General features: G+C 37.2%; 1 pseudogene; it reads right to left on the bottom strand.

Moving 5' to 3' along the window:
* Positions 1–475: 475 nt before the first annotated feature.
* On the bottom strand, positions 476–1,394 carry LOC111158345 (annotated as a pseudogene).
* Between the last annotated feature and the right edge of the window lie 19,677 nt (positions 1,395–21,071).

Raw genomic sequence — 21,071 nt, 5'->3', positions numbered from 1 at the left:
AGATCACAAGCAGGCAGAGAGGCAGTCAGAGAGAGAGAGGGGGAAGCAGCTCCCTGTTGAGCAGAGAGCCCTATGTGGGCCTCCATCCCAGGACCCTGAGATTATGATGTCAGCAGAAGGCAGAGGCTTAACCCAGTGCTAGCCACCCAGGCACCCCAACACCAGTAGTTCTTAAACAGTGTTACCAAATAACCATGTAAATCCCAAATGCAGCAAAGGCAGGCAATCTTCATAGTGTTCTTTCACCTCATTGAAGTTGAAGCTGCTCCTTCTGGATATTTTTCTACTTCAATGTGAAGAAGATTGTTAGGGTTTCATTAGTGGTTTCATATGTGGCTTTTTAAAGAAAAAAAGAAAATGGTTTTGATTCCTTTTCACAATTCACAGTTCTCAGATGAGACTTTTTTTTTTTTTAAAGAAATTTTAATCTGGGGACATTTTGAATAATAAAATGCTCTTTAGTAGATGAAGTTTGTCAATGCAACTGTAATAAATAAGCACTTACATCCTTGGCTATATTACCAGTATATCCTGGAACCAAAGTAAGATGGTTTTCCTGTTCCCATAATCCCCTTAACTGTTGTTTTACAATCTGAATATTTCCATCATGTATAATTTCTGTTTTGGATGATAGTTCTGACCACCACCTTTTTATGACTGCTTGAAGCTGGTTTAAACCAACTATTATATACTCTTCAAATTTGCTTTTAAGTAGGAGCTTTCCTAAAGTCAGCAAATCTACACAGCAGCCAAGTGAGATGTATTATTTTTCTTCCTGTAAACTATTGTTGAGCACAGGAAGGCAGTCCACAACAGCTCCAAGGTCTTCTATCTTCACCCAATAAACTACAAGTTCACTTCTACTCCTCTTTCTCCAGAATGTTACAGCTACATTCAATCTCAAATTCCTGCTGAACAAAACCTGTGCCATTGTTTCATGGTCTTGAGAAACCTCAGAAAAAAGCCCACTATGTTTTGATGATGGGCTTTCTGTCTGTGAAGAACCAGAATCACTGGAGTTAACCAAATATGTTCAACGATCATGGCGTACCTTTTCAGGCAGGTGGGCTACACAAGCCAGTTCATTTTCTTTATTTGCCATGTCACAGCCACCACTTGTAGGGGACTGTTTTTTTCCTGCAACCAGAATTTGGAAAAGGATGATGCAATTTCTTTCTGTGGTAGATCCCCTGATGTAGTTTATTTGGGTTTTCCACAGCTTGTCCAACTGTTCTATTTACATAAGCAGCTAACAGTTTGGGAGCTTTACTAACCTCCTTCATGCTCTTATTAGTAAAATTTGAGATCCCTTTTCTAGGAAGATCAGTGGAATGATCCTCAATATTATTACAAAAGGCTTTTTTTTTTTTAACATTGTGGGCTTCAGATGCCATAGTCTCTTAAATACCAATGCCTCATGGCACCTCAGGACGCCTCAGCCCAGACCCGGCACTGATCACCTGAGCCCAACAGCCCAGAACGTTCCTCCGCTCTTGCACTGAACCCCACTGTAAACCATTCAAATGCGGCTGTGCACACAGCCCGCCGGGATCCGTTGTAGCAATTTTTCTTAATTAATAACTCCTGATAACGAGTTTTTAAAAAAAATAGATTTAACCTAATTGATATATTATTCGAAAGAGACTTAAATTTTAATTGAAATACAGGGTAAAAAACTATAAATATATTTTGATTTGTCTATGTAATATAGTGCATCCCTATGGAGAATACATCTGGTTAAGACAAGTCTGTAGGATGCTGTTGTGGGAGCCAAGGATTTTGACCATTATGGTCAGGAAGAGTCCAGCCAGTAGAGGCACTGCCAATATATTAAATATATTCCATATATAATAACACCCAGAACTTTACTACTACCAGTGATGAGTTGAGGAGGCTGAGCCCACACTATGTAATGAGAATTTGCCCTCTTTTCTTCATTTGTTGCAGTTTGGCAATTGCATGTGATATTAGACCAGTGCCAAGATCATAACTGCTGTTTTGTGTATTGCTGTGTTGAAATTACTTGTGAGGCAGGAATTTTTAAAAATTAACAATAGTTAAGGTAGTAGTGTGTATATATGTATACACATTATGAATATATGAATATATATATATAATGTGTATACACATTATATATATAATGTGTATAATATATATAATATATATATATTCATATATTCCAGTACCTATGAAGTGCCCAGTGTGCCTCTTTCCAATTATATCCTTCTTCCTTCTCCATTTTCAGGAATAACTACAATCTTGAATTTTGTGATTAGCATTTCCTTACATTTCTTTATAACCTTGCCTTTTATATTCTTAAATTAAATTTTGCTTAGATTCCCATGTTTTTGACATTTGTGTTAAAGGAAATGTATATATTCTGCAAATTGCTTTGTTCCCTTTTTGTATTATACTTACTCATGTTAATGCATGTAGCTATAGTTCCATCATTTCTCCTCTTGGTAGAAAATTGAGTTATTTCTAGTTTCTCTTTGCTGGGGAAAACAATGATATTCCAAATATGGTTTCCCTTTCTTTCTTCTTTCTTCCTCTTTCTCTTTCTTTCTTTCTTTCTTTCTTTCTTTCTTTCTTTCTTTCATTCTTTCTTTGAGAGAGCAAGAACAGAAAGGGAGGGAGAGAGAGAATCTTAAGCAGGTTCTGTGCCCAATGTGGGGTTGGATGCAGGGCTTGATCTCACAACCCTGACAACATGACCTGAGCCAAGAGTTGGTCACTTAACTGACCAAGCCACCCAAGCACCCCTCAAATATGTTTATGTATGTCTCCTGGTAAATAGATGCAAAATTTTCTGTAGAGTATAATCTTTGGAGGAGAAATTGTTGGGTCATAAGATATGTGGATTTACACTTTGCTGGATAATGACAAATTGTTTTCCAAAGTAGTCATATTAATTTATATTCTCACCAGGAGTGTATAAAAAGTCTCTTTGTGTCAGAAATTCTTATTGTCTGGTTATTTAGTTTTTGTCAGTTTGGTACATTTAAAATGAAATCTCCTGGTCTAATTTACATTCTTCTGATTACTAATGAGAATAGAGTACCTTTTCAAATTTTAGATGTGTGTTTCTGCTTCTGTGAAGTGTCTGCCTTTGCCCATTTTTCTAACAGATTTTCTTTTACCTTATTATTGGTAGGTTTTCTTTTAAATCTCTTTTGTGGATTATGTGCTTTCCAGATAACTTCTCCCAGTTCTTAATTTTCTAAGTAGTTGAATTTATCAGTCTTTCCTTTAGGATCTATGCTTCTTTGTCTTCCTTTTCAGGAGTTCATAAAGAAACCCACCTACATACTTTTTCTAAAATGTTTTCATTTTTTTAAAATTTCTTTGCAGCGTAACAGTATTCATTGTTTTTGCACCACACCCAGTGCTCCATGCAATCTGTGCCCTGTCTAATACCCACCTCCTTATCCATTTGTCCGTTGTAGGGCATCTTGGTTCTTTCCATAGTTTGGCGACCGTGACCATTGCTGCTATAAACATTGGGGTACAGATGGCCCTTCTTTTCACTACATCTGTATCTTTGGGGTAAATACCCAGTAGTGCAATTGCAGGGTCATAGGGAAGCTCTATTTTTAATTTCTTGAGGAATCTCCACACTGTTTTCCAAAGCAGCTGCACCAACTTGCATTCCCACCAACAGTGTAAGAGGGTTCCCCTTTCTCCACATCCTGTCCAACACATGTTGTTTCCTGTCTTGCTAATTTTGGCCATTCTAACTGGTGTAAGGTGGTATCTCAACGTGGTTTTAATTTGAATCTCCCTGATGGCTAGTGATGATGAACATTTTTTCATGTGTCTGATAGCCATTTGTATGTCTTCATTGGAGAAATGTCTCTTCATATCTTCTGCCCATTTTTTTTATATGATTGTCTGTTTTGTGTGTGTTGAGTTTGAGGAGTTCTTTATAGATCCTGGATATCAACCTTTTGTCTGTATTGTCATTTGCAAATATCTTCTCCCATTCTGTGGGTTGCCTCTTTGTTTTGTTGACTGTTTCCTTTGCTGTGCAGAAGCTTTTGATCTTGATGAAGTCCCTAACCAAAGATGTAAAGGAACTGTACTCAAGAAACTAGAGAACACTCATGAAAGAAATTGAAGAAGACACAAAAAGATGGAAGACCATTCCATGCTCTGGGATCGGAAGAATAAACATTGTTAAAATGTCTATACTTCCTAGAGCAATCTATACTTTTAATGCCATTCCGATCAAAATTCCACTGGTATTTTTCAAAGAGCTGGAGCAAATAATCCAAAAATTTGTATGGAATCAGAAGAGACCCCGAATTGCTAAGGAAATGTTGAAAAACAAAAATAAAACTGGGGGCATCACGTTACCTGATTTTAAGCTTTACTACAAAGCTGTGATCACCAAGACAGCACGGTACTGGCATAAAAACAGACACATAGACCAGTGGAACAGAGTAGAGAGCCCAGATATGGACCCTCAACTCTATGGTCAAATAATCTTTGACAAAACAGGAAAAAATATACAGTGGAAAAAAGACAGTCTCTTCAATAAATGGTGCTTGGAAAACTGGACAGCTATATGTAGAAGAATGAAACTCGACCATTCTCTTACACCGTACACAAAGATAAACTCAAAATGGATAAAAGACCTCAACCTGAGACAGGAATCCATCAGAATCCTAGAGGAGAACATAGGCAGTAACCTCTTCGATATCAGCCACAGCAACTTCTTTCAAGATATGTCTCCAAAGGCAAAGGAAACAAAAGTGAAGATGAACTTTTGGGACTTCATTTTTTTTCTCTTTTTGTTTATATCCTTCAATTTCACTTTCCCCTCATATGAAAAACCATTTGCTGCAGCACAATTTATACTGCATGGTCCTTCCTGTTCGGTGTCTCCATCACACACGCTGCTTGTATGGATGCATGCTTCTTCATGGACTCTGCGCAATTCTGTTGATCTGCATTTCTCTTTCTGTACCAGCATCACACAATCACTTGTAACATACTGAACATAACTGCAGCTAATTAAGTTGCCTCTTTAAATAATCCTTCCCATCACCTCTTTTTTGGTCATCTATAGAAAAGTTTGCACAAAATTGGGGTGGTTTTTTCTTTGAGCATTTGGTAGAAACTTGCCTGTGAAGCCATCCAGTTCTGATATTTTCTTTGGAGGAAGGTGCTTAGTTACCGGTTAAATTTATTTTTTTCTTTTCATTCTCTATCTGCAGTTGTGTTCTTGTTTTAATCACATTTTAATTTGTATTTTCTCTTTCTTTTTTTCTTGATGAAAATTGCTAATATCAGTTTAGTATTATTTTTTAAAAACCAACTCTTGCTTTATTTCATTTTCTTCATACTTTTCTTGTCTATTTAAATTTTGTTATCATCTTTTACTTCTTTATTTGGATTTCTTTGAGCTTATTATATTGTTTTTATTCCTAAGGACTTAAATGAATGTTTAGGTTATTAATTTTTAGCTTTTCTTATTTAGTAATACAAGTATTTCCGGCTATCCATTTATTTCAAAGTTCCATTTTAGGGGTGCCTGCGTGTCTTAGTTGGTTAGGTGGCTGCCCTCTGCTCAGGTCATGATCCCAGGATTCTGGAATCGAGCCCCACATCAGGCTTCCTGCTCAGGAGAGAGCCTGCTTCTCCCTCTCCCTCTGCCTGCCCCTCTGCCTACTTGTGCTATCTCTCTGTCAAATAAATAAATAAAATCTTTAAAAAAACCAAAAAACTCCAAAGTACCATTTTAGCTTTATCCCACAAGTTATGACATGTAGGATTTTCTCTTTTGTTTAGTCATAAGTATTTTCTAAATTCATATAATTTCTTTTGGGGCCTTTATGCATCAACATCTAACATAGATTTTCTTTCTGTGCCTACTATGTGCCAGGGTCTTTTTTAGACCTTTGGATATATCAGTTAAAATAAATACACAGAGAGACAAAAGTCTCTATGGTAGTGAAGCTTTTGGTACCTGCCCATATTTCTTTGTTTATCTTTGAGGTCTCAGAGACAGTGACCATACATGCTCATGTCTTTCTACATCTATCTGCCAGAGGATGTTCTCGACACAGAAGCAGGCTTGGTCATGTGAGTAATCCAGAAATGCTGGAGGGTTAATGCCCAAGAGTGATCTTCAACCAGTGAAGTATGAGATGATTCTAAAGCACACCTACACAGTCTTTCTGAGGGTCCCAGTAGGATGGCTCCTGTTTCTCTAGTATTAGCCTGCTCAATATCATACACTGTATTAACTTTCTTCTCTTTCCTCTTTCACCTCCCACCCCTCACTGTGCTTTCTGGCAAATGCCTTTCAAAGGAGCTACTTGCATTCTCATCTTTTTTTCTGGGTCTGCTTGAAACGAGCTAAGGTTACATTCTGGTGGGGGAGATAATCAATAGATAAAACAAAAAGGTAAATTATACAGTATTTTCAAGAGGTAGGTGCTATGGAGAAGAAAGGAGCAGGGCAAAAAGTATTTGGAGCCATAGGTGAGGGTTTGCAATTTCATATTGGGTGGTCTGGATGGGCTTCCTTGAGAAAGTAGCATTTAAACCAAGACTAAGGAAGTGATAGATTTAGCCATGTGGTTGTCTGGGGGAGAAGCATTCCAGCGGGAGGTACCAGTCTGTCTGCAGGCTAAGGGGGAGAGTGTGATTGGTATGTTTGAGAAACAGCAGTGACCACAGTGTGGCCAGATGAGCAACATGGAAATTAGTAGTAAAAGAGGTTTAAAGAGTAGTGGAACCAGTTACATTAGGCCACTATGTGCAATTTAGTTTTTACTCTGAGTGAAATGGGGAGCCACTGGAGGGGAATAGGAGGGACCTGACTGACTAAGTTTTACAAAGAGCATGGTGGGAATGGTCTCTGGGGAGCTCAAGGTATATTGGGGAATCTGTTCAGAGACCATTGCCATAATTCAGATGATATATAAAGGCTTCACTTGGGAGTGAGGTCAATGAAGATGGTGGGAAATGGCCACTTCTGTAAGTATTCTGATGGTGGAAACAAAAGAATTTCCAGATGATTGAATGTGGCATGTGAGATGAGAAAGGGGGTCAAAGATGGGTCCAGAGTTTGGCTTTAACCATCTACTAAGATGTACATTTCCTAGAAATGGGATTGTTGGTCCAGAAAAGGTGACTGGTATTTTGAAGTCCTTGTCAGGTTGTTCCCTTTAGCAGTCCCACCTGTGACAGATCAAAGGCCTACTAAAAATCTTCTGGTGATAAAATCTCTCTTTTTGAAAGTCTGAAAATTTCTTTATTCTACCCTTGCTTTTTTTAAAAAATTAACATATAATGTGTTATTTGCTTCAGGGGTACAGGTCTGTGAATCATTAGTCTTACATAATTCACAGCAATCACCATAGCACACACCCTCCCCAATGTCCATAACCCAGCCACCCTATCCCTACCCAACCCCACTCCCCAGCAACCCTCAGTTTGTTTCCCAAGATTAAGAGTCTCTTACGGTTTTTCTCCCTCCCCCCACCTCATCTTGTTTCATTTTTTCCCTTACTACCCCCCATGACTCCCTATCCTGCCTCTCAAATTCCTCATATCAGTGAGATCATATGATAATTGTCATTCTCTGACTGGCTTATTTCGCTCAGCCTAATACCCTCTAGTTCCATCTACGTCATTGCAAATGGCAAGATTTTGGGTTTTTTGAAGGCTGCATATTATTCCATTATATATGTATACCACATCTTCTTTATCCATTCATCTGTTGTTGGACATCTGGGCTCTTTCCATAGTTGAGCTATTGTGGACAGTGCTGCTATAAACATTCAGGTGCACATGCCCCTTCGGATCACTACATTTGTATCTTTAGGGTAAATACCCAGTAGTGCGATTGCTGGGTCATAGCCTACCCTTGCTCTTGATGGTAGTTTCACTGAGTATAGAATTATACTTTGGCTATCAGGTTTTCAGTATTTTGAAGATAATTATTTTACTGTCTTTTGGTTGTCATCGTAGCTTGTACAAGTCATCTGACAGACTAAATTATTGTTCCTTTATGGGTAATGTGAATTTTTGTCTACTTTTTTTAAAAAAATTGAAGTATAGCTAACACAGAATGTTACATTAGTAGGTGTATGACATAGTGATTGGATAGGTCTGTATGTTATGCTTTGCTCACTTCAGGTGTAGCTGCTGTCTGTCATGGTAAATACAACTACAATACCATTGACTATATTCTCTAATATGTGTCTTTTGTTCCTGTGACTTACTCATCCCATAAATAGAAGCCTATAGCTTCCACACCCCTTCAACCATTTTGGCAATTCCCCTACTGCCTTCCCCTCTGGCAACCATCAGTTTGTTCTCTGTATGGGTCTGTTTCTGCTTTTTGTGTGTTTGCTTATTCATTTGATTTTGTTTTTTAGATTCCACATGTAGGTTTTTTAGATTCCACATATGGTTTTTGTCTTTCTCTATTGGGCTTATTTTATTTAGGATAATATCCTCTGGATCCATCCATGTTGTCACAAATGGCAAGATCTTATCCTTTTTTATAACTGAATAATATTCCTCTGTGTGTGTGTGTGTGTGTGTGTGTGTGTGTGTGTGTGTGTGTTTGTGTGTGTCTTCTTTATCCATTTATCTATAAATGGACAGTTAGGTTGCTTGGATATCTTAGCTATTCTAAATAATGCTGCAGTAAGCATAGGGGTGCATATATCTTTTGGAATTAGTGTTTTCATTTTCCTTGAGTAAATACCCAATAGTGGAATTACTGGATCATATGGTATTTTTATCTTTAATATTTTGAGGAACCTCCATACTGTTTTCCACCATGAAAAACAGTATGGAGGTGCACCAATTTACATTCCCACCAATAGTGCCCGAGGGTTCCTTCTTCTCCAGTGGTAGAAACAGCATAAAAGGGACGATACTTGCTGTTTCTTGTGTTTTATTTTAGCTCTTTGGCTACTTTTTATATATCTTTTTTTGCCTTTGATGTCATGCAGTTCCAAAGGACATGTCTAGGTGTGGATTTCTTTTTCTTCAGCTTGACATGATAGGGTTTCTTGAATTTGAGGAAGGCTCATTTCAAATAGTTTACAAAGATCCAGAGCCAATATCTCTATGAATTTTACCTCTTCCCTTCTCTGTAGAAAATTTTCTGGAGCTGTAATTCTCATTTTATTCTCCATGTAACCTTACTTCTATTTCACATTTTCCACAAAAAGTTTTTTTGGGGAGCATATTGTTTAATATGTTTAGTCCTATTTTTATCTTATTTGCTCTGAATTCTTTTGTGTTGGCCACTTAGGCTAGGCTATGCTATGCTACAGAAACATTAAATCCTAAACTCTTTTTTTTTTTTTTAAAGATTATTTATTTATTTGACAGACAGAGATCACAAGTAGGCAGAGAGGCAGGCAGAGAGGGGGGGGGGGAAGCAGGCTCCCTGCTGAGCAGAGAGCCCGATTCTGGGCTTGATCCCAGGACCCTGGGATCATGACCTGAGCTGAAGGCAGAAGCTTTAACCCACTGAGCCACCCAGGCACCCCTAAATCCTAAATTCTTAATAGCTTTATATATGAACTTTATTTTCCATTCATGCAAATTTCTCTGAGGATCCAGTGTTTCTGCAGAATAGCTCCCTTCCGCACTGAGATACAGGAATCCAATTTGCTTACATGTTGTGTCTTTACTATCTCAAAATGGGGATTCAAGGCTTGCCACAGCAGAGGAAGAGAGGGCATGGAGAATTTAAGTCTACTTCTAAGTGCTTCAGACCAGAAGGGGCATGTATGAGTTCTGCTAATAGCTCATTAGCTGGAAATAGTTACATTGGCTACAACCAAATTTCAGAGGAGTCTGGAAAATATAAAGTAACACATGGAATAATCAGTGAATAAAAATGATCTCTGCAAATTTTCTCAGTTTTATTTTTTTTATTTTTAATTTTTTAAAAAAGATTTTATTTATTTATTTGTCAGAGAAAGAGACAGAGAGCACAAGCAGGGACAGCAGCAGGCAGAGGGAGAAGCAGGAGCCTCGCTGAGCAGGGAGCGCAATGCGGGACTTGATCCCAGGACCCTGGAATCATGATCTGAGCTGAAGGCAGACACTTAGCTGACTGAGCCACCCAGGAGCCCTGTCTCTCAGTTTTAAATTGCCCCTTTCTATATTAACTTATAAATTTGTTTTGTCATATAAATATTAGCAAAATAAAACTATATGTACAGCTTAAGAAATTCTTCCATATAACTACCACCCTGGTTAAGAACATTATCAACACTCCAAAGCATACCATTTGCTTCTCTTCATCATAATTTTTCTACCCCCAAAGATAACTACTTATCCTGAATTTTATAATAACAATGGTTCTTCTTCTTATTTTTTATTATTACATAACTTTTTACTCTTTATGGTTTTTCACTTATATAATATAGTTTAGTTTTGCTTGTTTGGGATTTTATATATACTGTACATATTTTTGGGTTTTTTTTGTTTGTTTTGCTTATGTCATGAGATTTATCTGTGTTCTTCCATCCAGTTGCAGTTTGTTCGTTTTCGCTGGCCAGCTATGATGGGCATTTCGGCTCCAGCGTTTTTTTTGTTTGTTTGTTTTTGTTTTTTTTTTTGTATTTTGAATCAATGCTGCAATAACCATTATTGTATAGTGTACAGATAAACATGAGTTTTTCTTGAGTAGTCATACATTAATGCAGTTACATTGGGTAGGGGGTATTTTCCATTCTAATAGATAATGTCAGACTTTTCCAAAGTGTATGTATTAGTTTATTCTCTTACCAGTTGTATTTGAGATTGAGATTCCCCTTGGTCTACACACTTGCCAAATTTGACATTGTCAGGCTTTTGAAAATTTGCCAATGTATTTTGATGTGTAATGTAGTTTTTCTCTGGTTTTACTTTTTACCTTGCCGAGTGAACACCTTTTGATGTGTTCATTGGCCATTTCTGTTTGTTTGTTTGTTTCTTTCTTTCTTTCTTTTCCTTCTCCTCCCCCTTCCCCTGCCCCTTCTTCTTCTTTTTCTCATTCACCCCTCCCCCTTCCTCTCCTCCTCCTCCTTCTTCTTCTTCAAGCTACATTGCCTTTTATATTGATTTCTAGAAGTTTTAAAAATTTTAAATCTCTTCTAGATAGTGTTCTGTTCAGTTCTCTTAAATCTTTAAATAGAGTAAACATGTATATTTAAATCTTTACTTGATAATTCTAGTATCTGCCATTTAAGTGGATCTGATTTTATTTGTTATTTCTATTGATTTTTGCTCATAGGGGGCTGATTTCTTGTGTGTTTTCAGTTTTTTTTTTTTGACTGTGAGTTCATGTTCCGTGGGAGTTTATCTGTAAAAAATCTTTCACGTTTTGGATTTAAGGTGTTTTCTTCCAGAGTACTTGAGTTTGTCTCTGCTTGGTGTCAAGGCATAGTGCTAATTCATGACTATTTTAAATTATTGCCTAAGGCTTCTGGGGATCCTCAGAAGCAAATAATACGATTTCAGCTCCATTCCAATTGAGATCAGGCTTCTGGTTAAGCATTTTCAGAAGAGATGATCATTCCTTCTCATCCCAGAGCTAACAGAAATAGAATAGGCAAGTATCTTTATCTTCTCCTTGTGGAGTATGGAGTCTTTTAAAATTTCAGTTCATTCTTTCACTAAGATGTCAGCTCTCAGGGATTTATTTATTTATTATTTTTTTATGAGAGTCTAATCCAACTTCCCATTTGGTTTAGTCCCTAGGTTTATCCCTGTTCTTTAGTCACACAGCCTGGTAAGCATGAAGCTGTAGGCCTCTCGGGATCAGCAGATGTTCCCATGACAGGTACCAGCACAAGCATTTTGTTCTCTCTTTGGATTCTGCTTGTCATTTCTGGCCTCTGAGGATTGCTTTCAATCTCTTGTCAGTTCTTTTGTGCAGTCATAGAGATTTTTCTTCTTTTTTTTCTCCTTTCCTTTCCCCCGAATCTAGCTTTTTGAAATACTCTATACTATAAGAATTTTGCATGATATCTGATGACTCATATTGTGGAATAAGGAGTGAAGTATTTTCTTTTTCTTAAATAAGCCATAGAACAGACACAAAATAATCATCATAAGATGTCACTCTCCCTTGCTTTATCTTATATCTTGAATGGGTTGAAAATCGTTGGTGTTAATCCAACAGATTAGAATTGTGCATGTAAATGGGCCATATGGATCAGAAGGGAAAATAGTCAAAAATTTAATAATAGACAATGAAGAAAGCCACTTGAAAGGATGCTACCCTCATATTGCACTCTTTCCTCTTCAGTGTTGATAAGAGGAAGTAAGAGGGGAAAATATTTTGATTGCTGTTGAAACTGATTTCTCAAACTGCCTGTTTAAATCCAATGATGAAGAAATTAAAATAGAATTCATTTGCTTTACAAATAGTGCATTTAACATATTATTTAAGGTCACTTTAATAAGTAATGAAATGTACACAATTGTCTTACACATACTGTTGACTAGCATGAACGTTGACTTGCCAGTACTAGCAGTCTCTGATCAGTCTAATTTAGCACCACATGGGAATCATTGGTCTGAGAAACTTTTATTATTGATGCAAAATTAATCAATTTTGGATTTTGAAATGTTTTCAGCCAACAGTTGAAATTTGTTCTTATTTTTTAAAAATATGTATAAGTAAAGTTCTTCATGCATTTCCATCTGAGCAAAAGCATATCAGAAAAGATTACTGCTAACAATTATGAAGCACATTTTTAAATTTTTACATGCAGTTGCTAAAAGATGGTTGTGATATTGTAATTTTTATTGTCCTTTTGCTAATTTCTATTTTCTAAAATGTATAATATAAATATTTAATATATAATATATGTGATTTTAAAAAGCAATTTTTCACAAGTGAAAGGTAAGTATATAAACCACTATTATATAATACCACTGGCAGATTAAAAATGATTAGGATTGAAGCTCAATAGCAAATCATCTTTTATTAAAGAAGAATGAATTTTATTTTAGTGTCTTTTAATAATAATATCCTTTTTAAATTCTTCATGCACAAAATCAAATATTAGAAACATTTACTGCGTAACTTAAACTTAATCTATAAAACATACCTGTTATATTGTCAAATTTATTTATATATGCAGTTTAACTATTGTTTTTGGCTGGAGTGTTCTATAGTGTAGTAATTATACAGTGTTGACTTAAGTACATTATTTTACAGATTTTATGGGTAGCACCATTCTTTAATTTTTTCCCTATAAAGAAGTTGAGTTAAAAGTGAATGCTAATATTTATTTTATAATAGCCAAGACAGTAAAACTTTCTTTTTAGTGAGTTTTTAAATGAAACTGTTAAGTCTTCTATTACTGCTTTACATTACTTCATCCAGAACAAAATGTATTAGTAGTAGAATTTATCTAACCAGTGGAATGGATATTGATTGGAGTTTTACTTTCCATGGACTGTTGAGTGAGGAGAACATCTCCTACTGTTTAAATGTTGTTTAATCTCCACTTTGCCCCCCGCATAAATCCATTAAACAGTATTCCCTTGTGGAAGAGTTGTTCTCCAGTAAACTTTCCATTATCTTCTTCTTTTTTTTTTTTTTATAAAGATTTTATTTATTTATTTGACACAGAGAGAGAGATCACAAGTAGGCAAAGAGGCAGGCAGAGAGAGGGGGAAGCAGGCTCCCTGCTGAGCAGAGAGCCTGACTGGGGGCTCAATCCACGACCTGAGCTGAAGGCAGAGGCTTTAACTCACTGAGCCACCCAGGCGCCCCTCTGTTATCTTTTTTAGAAATAATACCGCCCTGGCCCAAGCTGTAGATGGGCATACAGCCACACAAGTTCACCACCTTTCCCAGCCTCCATAACAACCAGAGGGGGGCTACATTGTGAATGGAAGTAATGTGTGCAACATTTTGTTGCATTTTCTATAAGGGAAGTTCTTGCCCTTCATTTTCTCTTCTTCCTCTTCTGACATGCTGGAACATGCAGATAAGATGTTACAGGGACAGTTCCAGTCCTGCCGAGTAGGGTAGCACCCCAAGGGACAACAAAACAGGAAAGAGGGACCTGGGTTCTTGGAGACCTAATGGGCTAAATTTGCCTTTCTACCTACCAATCCTGTGCTGGAACCACCCACCAGTTCTAGTTAGATAAGAAAGAAAGGAACTTCTTTCTTGACTGAGCTGAGTGAACAACTATATTTTTGAGCCTTTTATATAAATATAGTTGGTCAGTGCATATCCTAACACATCTAAAAATAAGCTAATATAGCTCCCATATCTGTGTTGTCAGATATGCTAGCTGTCAGTCCTAGAGCTACTGAGCACTTTAAATGTGGCTAGTGTGATCCAACAAACTGAATTTTAAATTGTATTTAATTTTAATTTGTTTACATTTAAATAGCACATGTAGCTAGTGGGTATCATATTGGACTACTAAACTTTTAGACATTATATACATATTAAAACTTATACCTTTATCAAGTTAAAATTTTACAGAGGCAAAAACATGGATTACAACACTATTTAATCAAATTCTTCTAACTAAAATTAGGACCTTAAATGTCATATTTGAATACTTTAAAGATCAGGAAAAAGACACAAACATTGCCAAAATTCTTGTAAGGCTTATGAAATGAATTACATCTGGTTATTGGAAATGCCCCCTAGTGGTGAATATTTCTTGCTCTTGGGGGTAGTTTCTGCCATTAATGGGACCGTTTGACTTACTCCAATTCCTTGTATCAACCCTGTTGACACAGAACGAGGACAGTATATCTGCATGTGTTATATATTTAATAAACAAAGTACTCACATATATTAACATATTGCTTAGTATTAACGGTTAATACAAAGTGATTCTATTCTGCTATGATCACGTTTCTTGTGTAGTTTTATGTTAATTTTCTTTAAAAAAATAACATAGTGGACATTTAATCAATCAGTTGTATCCATTGCCTATTCACTTTAGGATACTTGAATGGTTGCAGGTTAACCAATGAGAGTTCCTGTTAGATGTCTCTTTAGTCCCCCAATATCACATACGTTTTGAAAATGTTCCTACTTTTTAGCCACAACAAGGTGTTGCATTTCCTTCATGAGAGTTTACTTGGAATTGGTTATCTTCCAGGATTCTTTGTCTTTTTGCTGCAAGGAGGTATGCGTGAGTGTTGGTGAGCAAACATTTTGAGTTGGGTTACTTCTAATGACAGAAATGTGAAAAAAAATTGTCCTTAAGGCCCTGGTTTCACATTGATTTTTTTTCCATTTTAATAACTAGTGTTATATAATCCTTTAAACTCTATGTCTAATATAAGCTTTATTTTCTTTATAATATGCCTTTTAGACTTTTAGCTTTCTATGTAAGTTTTCAGTGCTTTCTTCTTACTGAAAAATTTTATGTCTCATCCATCACCATTTTGAAGGGAAGTGGGGAGAAAAGGATCTAATTTGAAGAATCATAGCATTTTTGAACTGGCAGAGGCTTTAGAGATCATTAGTGTGTTCTTTTCATTCTACAGATAAAAAATTGAATACTCAGAGTGGACAACTTATCATAAGCTATATGCATGTGTGTATATATATGTGTACACACCCATACATCCCTTCTTAAATTGCTAAAAATAGTTAGTCATACCCTGCTGGGCTTTGCTAACTTCCCTTTAAGTGTCTTGGGATTCTTAGACAGATTTGGAGGTGGATCAGAATGTTCTGGGGTCTGGATTCAGACTGAACTCTCTCCCTAAGGGACTGCTCCGAGGCTATCCCTGAGGGTAGGAATTAAATCAATTCTCTCTCAGACCATCCTCAATCAGTTCAGAAACCAAAGTGGTGATCAAGCCACTGCATATTTAGAATGGGAAAATGCCAGAGGGACAGTTCATGTCTCAGGTTATTCTGAGCTTATACAATCTGTGTGTCTGCCACAACTGCCCTGAACTTTCAGAAGTTTTTGAGATAGGGCGCCTGGGTGGCTCAGTTGGTTGAGCGACTGCCTTCGGCTCAGGTCATGATCCAGGAGTCCTGAGATCAAGTCCCCTGTCAGGCTTCCTCCTCAGCAGGGAGGGTCTGTTTCTCCCTCTGACCTTCCCCCTCTCATGCTCGCTCTCTCTCCTGTTCTCTCCTCTCACTCAAATAAATGAATAAAATCTTAAAGAAAAAAATTTTTTGAGATAAATGGTATATGCCCTTATGACTGAATTCTAGTATAAAAATTTTAGATAAAACAGCAGAAAATCTTGGGAATCATGGAGGTCATCTAACTTACTTTGCTTATGTATAGAACAGAAAACAAATCTGGTTTAAATGATATAGGACATTAAATTATTGTGGCATCCAAATTCATAATGAGCAAAAATGTCAGATAAACATAACCAGTGTGCTTTATTCTTTAAGAACACATTTTGTAATTTTGTTGCACAGAGAAGACTGAGGGGTGAACATCCATTAGCATTACCATCTTATATCTAATAAGATATAGTAAACATAATAATCTAAAATTGTGAGGCTGTTAGTCCCCATTCTCAGTAGAAGCTTTTTCTTGATTGTGCTTTCTTATATTTGTTTCTTTGGATCTCTTTTTGGAAAGGCTACATAACTAAGAACACAAGGTTAAAAACAAATTTTTTGTCATTGGACTAAAATACTTTTGTTTGCTTATATTAGAACTTAACACTTTAGATAACTATGAAATATGATAACATAATCCTAGTGAAATTAGTAAAACCAGTGCATGTTTCTATGATGAATAACAAAGCCAATATGTTTTGTACAGCTAGTTTTACACATATATAATTGTTTTTAATATTATTAAAGGCCCTCAAAAATATAACAGTAATCAACCCTAGTACTTTAGAAACTACATTCTTAAAGGACAAAGATGAGAAATTAAAGTTTTCCTTTAGAAGATGTCTTAAAAAGCTGTCACTGAGTCAAGGAAGTCCTTTGATAAAGAGAGCAGTTGACTAGAAATAGAAACTGCTGTTAGCCCCTGGAATAAAGCCCTGGAAACAGCTACGTAGCTACATTTTATAGACTTTACTGGGCTATTAGCTTTATTGTTCAGAGCACATGGATTTATGCAAAAGAATCAGCAACCTTAACTATTTCTTGGAAGAAATGAACAATTACTTTATATTAAAACTTAAGAAAAAAATCACACAGTTGATTTAAATTCATGGTACTGCTTAGGTAATTTTCATTATCCCAATTTGCAAATATAATAACTCATCCCTGAAATCCCCTCCTCTGGCACTTCTCTCTTCTTCGCAAAATCTAATAGGGCAGAATTTCAGTTAAGTCTCATGTCATAATGATTTTTCTTCTTTTCTTACTTGGAGAAGGTTTTTTTCTTAACCTACTTTAAGGCAATCAGGAGAATAAGCGATTAAAGCATATCTAGTGTTGCGGTATCCTTAGTTCTGTAGCATAAGTTGCTTTCTTCAGTTAATACAAAATATTCATTGTAAATTTATTGTGAGGGGAGATATATGTCAAGAATGGAATACCATAACTCAAATGTGGGAAGAATACCATCTATCTTTCTTTACAACTTTTGTTCTCATATGTCCTCAAGCCCTTCATCTCACAAAGAGAGAGGAAAATTTAATTTGTCAATTAAAGTAATTCCATTGTTCCCCAGTCAAAGCTAATTTTTTAGAGGAGTTTGACAAATACTCCAAGTATTTTCTGCTCTTGTCTTGGGACATGGAGAAGAACCCATTCCCACATGGTGTTGAATGAGAACCCCATGCATATTTGCTGTTCTTCCATGGAAGTGTTTATCTTAATGGTCTCTGGACAACTGAGTCGGTGTGATTGTTCGCTTTCATCTGCTCACGATGGTCCATGTCTGCTGTGATTCTTGTTTTTTTCCATTGGCATGGTCAAGATGCAATGGTGACCCCTTTCTTGTCTTCAGGTCTTGCTGGCAGTAATTTCCTTGATTCTGGCTAAGACTCTAATTTGCTCATTTTCTTAGATAGTCTCTCCTATAAATGTGCTATTACAGAATCCCTTGTCTTCTTCCTGCAATAATCTTATTAGTGAGCTCACCAGCTAGGACCCTCAGCTACTCTTCAGATCTTCTCTGGGACCTGCTGGGAATTCTGCATCCTCTGCATACCTGACGTAGGCCAGAACACAGCATCCCGACTCTACTACATTTGCTTTATGTTTATGCCCAGCTTCTTCAAGGTGGTCTCCTTCTAGATTCCCAAATAGAAATGATGGCACAATCCTGCTTTTGGTTTCTCTGGCATTTTGGGGCTCTTCCTACCACTTTTCCTTAGATTTGGCCCTGGTGCTGAGCATACTTTGGGAACAAAGCAGGAGATGGGAGGACACTCGTGAATAACCTCTTTTCCCTTTCTCTCTCTATTTGGTTCCTTTCTTGGTCGAAAGGGCTTTATTCTTTCTCCTCTTATCTCATTGGGACTTCTTTCAGTCAAATCCTTCTGTTTTCTTAGGTGGATTTGCCCTCTTCTAACTGGGGCAGAAAATGGCTGAGAATTGCTAGGAAAAAAACCAAAAAGGAAAATATATCAGTAGATATTTTTAAAATATCCTCATTATATTCCTCCTCATAATACCCCCAGAATTTCATATAATGCTATCCTTATTTTAGAAGTAAGAGGCCAGTGAGAGAAATTAAGGACAGTCAGGAGTATATACGACTGCAACTTCAGGTTTTCCTGCTTTAGAAACATCTCATTCAGTGGCTGTTTGTCAGAGTCCCTACATTGTGTGTGAAGTTTTGGGAATATTAACAAACATTATAAAACAATATAAAACATTGGCCTCTGTCCTCTAGTTAAGCCGTCAAAACTGATGTGTTGTTGATTAGAAATAGCACGTGAGTGTCCAATGAATCAACACTGTCATAGCGATAGAGTGATTGATTCAGACTGGACTGATGAAAGAACGTTTTGTGAGGGGGTAAAATATAAGCTACTCTTAGAAGTATGGATAGGATTCATACTGGAGTAATTGAGGGAGGATGATGGTCTAAGGGAAAGACGTGAGTGTAAGAAATGAATGGAGAAGGAAGAAATGAGATTTATTTGAGAAACAAATAATTTCCGTAGTCAGTCACCTATGTAAGAAATGCTAGAGAACTAAGATGGAACAAGAAATTTGGGGATGTTGTATATTAAGACATAGCGAGGTTTGCTCTGATTAACAGGGCATTTGGGAAGAGTTATGACCTGAAACTAAATGCCAACATTTAGGGACTCACAAGCATGTCCTGAGAGAAACTGATGGTCAGGTCACAAGGTTCCAAAGAGTGTGGAAACAGGTTGTTGGTTTTAACAAGGCTGCAGGGGTGTGAGTAAATATGGAAGGGAGCCAGGGGTGTTCATATGTGAGTAGAGCTTAGAGTTCAGAGGCTATGATACTTGTAGACCATAAGGCTGCAGGGGAAATTTCTTAGTGGATGGAAAGGCTCCAGTCCAAAGAATGGCTCCAGTCCTGAGAGTAGCAAGAAAAAGGCCCCCTATCCTTGAGAGGGTCACTAGGATAATAACACGGGCTTGATGAGCAGCAAGGGGCACTTACTCTCTCTGGGAATCTCATCCAATTTCAGGGTTTATTGATGAATGCAAATGTATGTGACTTGCTCATGGCAGCACAGTTTATTGGCAAGGGTGGATTTTGGAGTCAGACAGACCTAGAATTCAGACAGGCTCCGTTGTATTTTTGGCTACTTGTATGATCTTGGGGCTGTGACCTTAATATCCATTAAAAAATATCTTAAATGGAGATTAAACCTCATAATTAAAGAGTCATGTTGACAGCTGTTGGTAGATGAGGTAATGTATGTAGACTGTCCAGCATATAACAGACACCAAGTAAGTATTGATTTTTCTTCCACTTACTGATACCATTTTCTTATTCTCAAATGCTTAGAGTCTCCTTCATCTAGATGCCCACACAGCCCCTCAGATAAAATGCCTGCTGTTGAATTCATTATCTCCACTCTCAATCCTGCTTTTCTTCTTCTTTTCCATTTGCATTTATGGCACTACCATGCTCCCTGTTGTAAGCCTTTAACCCAGAGGCTACCAAGGGTACAGAGCCAGGATTGGGGTGAAGCCAGGAATGTGAATTGTGCAAATGCAGGGTCAGAGTCTGTCTTTATTGAAATTTTTGATAGTTTCTGGCACCGCCATTGTGGAAAACAGTTCAAATGTTCCTCAAAAAATTACAGCTAGATACCATAGGATCTGGTAATTCCACTACTGGGTTTTTACCCAAAGTATACAAAAATGTGAATTCAAAAAGATAGAGGCACCCCTATGTTTATTGCAGTGTTATTTTCGATAGTCAAATTATGGAAGCAGTCCAAATATCCATGCACAGAGGAATGAATAAAGAAGACATGGTAGATATACACAATGGAATATTACTCAGCATAAAAAAGAATGACATCTTGCCATTTGCAAGAACATGGATGGACCTAGAGAGTATAATATAATGCTAAGTGAAATAAGTCAGCCAGAGAAAGACAAGTACCACATGATTTCACTCATATATGGAATTTAAGAAACAAAACAAATGGACAAAGAAAAAAAAGCAAACCAAAAAACAGGCTTTTAACTATAGAGAACAAATGATGGTTACTAGAGGTGTTGGGTAGGGGGATGGGTGAAATAGGTGAAGGGGATTAGGGGTACACTTATTGGAGGACACCTGGGTGACTCAGTCGGCTAAGCATCTGCCTTCAGCTCAGGTCAAGATCCTAGGATCTTGGGATGGAGCCCTGCATCAGGCTCCCTGCTTGGGGGAGTCTGCTCCTCCCTCTAACCTCCATCCCCCACCATGCTCTCTCTGGCTATCTTTTTCTCTCAAATAAATAAATAAATAAAATCTTTTTTTTTTATTTATTTTTTTAATGAGATTTATTTATTTATTTGACAGAGCGAGGGATCACAAGTAGGCAGAGAGGCAGGCAGAGAGAGAGAGGGAAGCAGGCTCCCTGCTAGGCAGAGCGCCCGATGCGGGGCTCGATCTCAGGACCCTGAAATCATGACCTGAGCTGAAGGCAGAGACTTAACCCACTGAGCCACCCAGGAGCCCCTGGAGTACA

The sequence above is a fragment of the Enhydra lutris genome, unplaced genomic scaffold (genome assembly GCF_002288905.1).
Source record: "Enhydra lutris kenyoni isolate GAN:26980312 unplaced genomic scaffold, ASM228890v2 scaffoldscaffold59, whole genome shotgun sequence".
Classification (NCBI taxonomy): Eukaryota; Metazoa; Chordata; class Mammalia; order Carnivora; family Mustelidae; genus Enhydra; species Enhydra lutris.
Note: the sequence above shows the minus strand (reverse complement) of the source record. Positions and strands in the feature narration are given on the sequence as shown.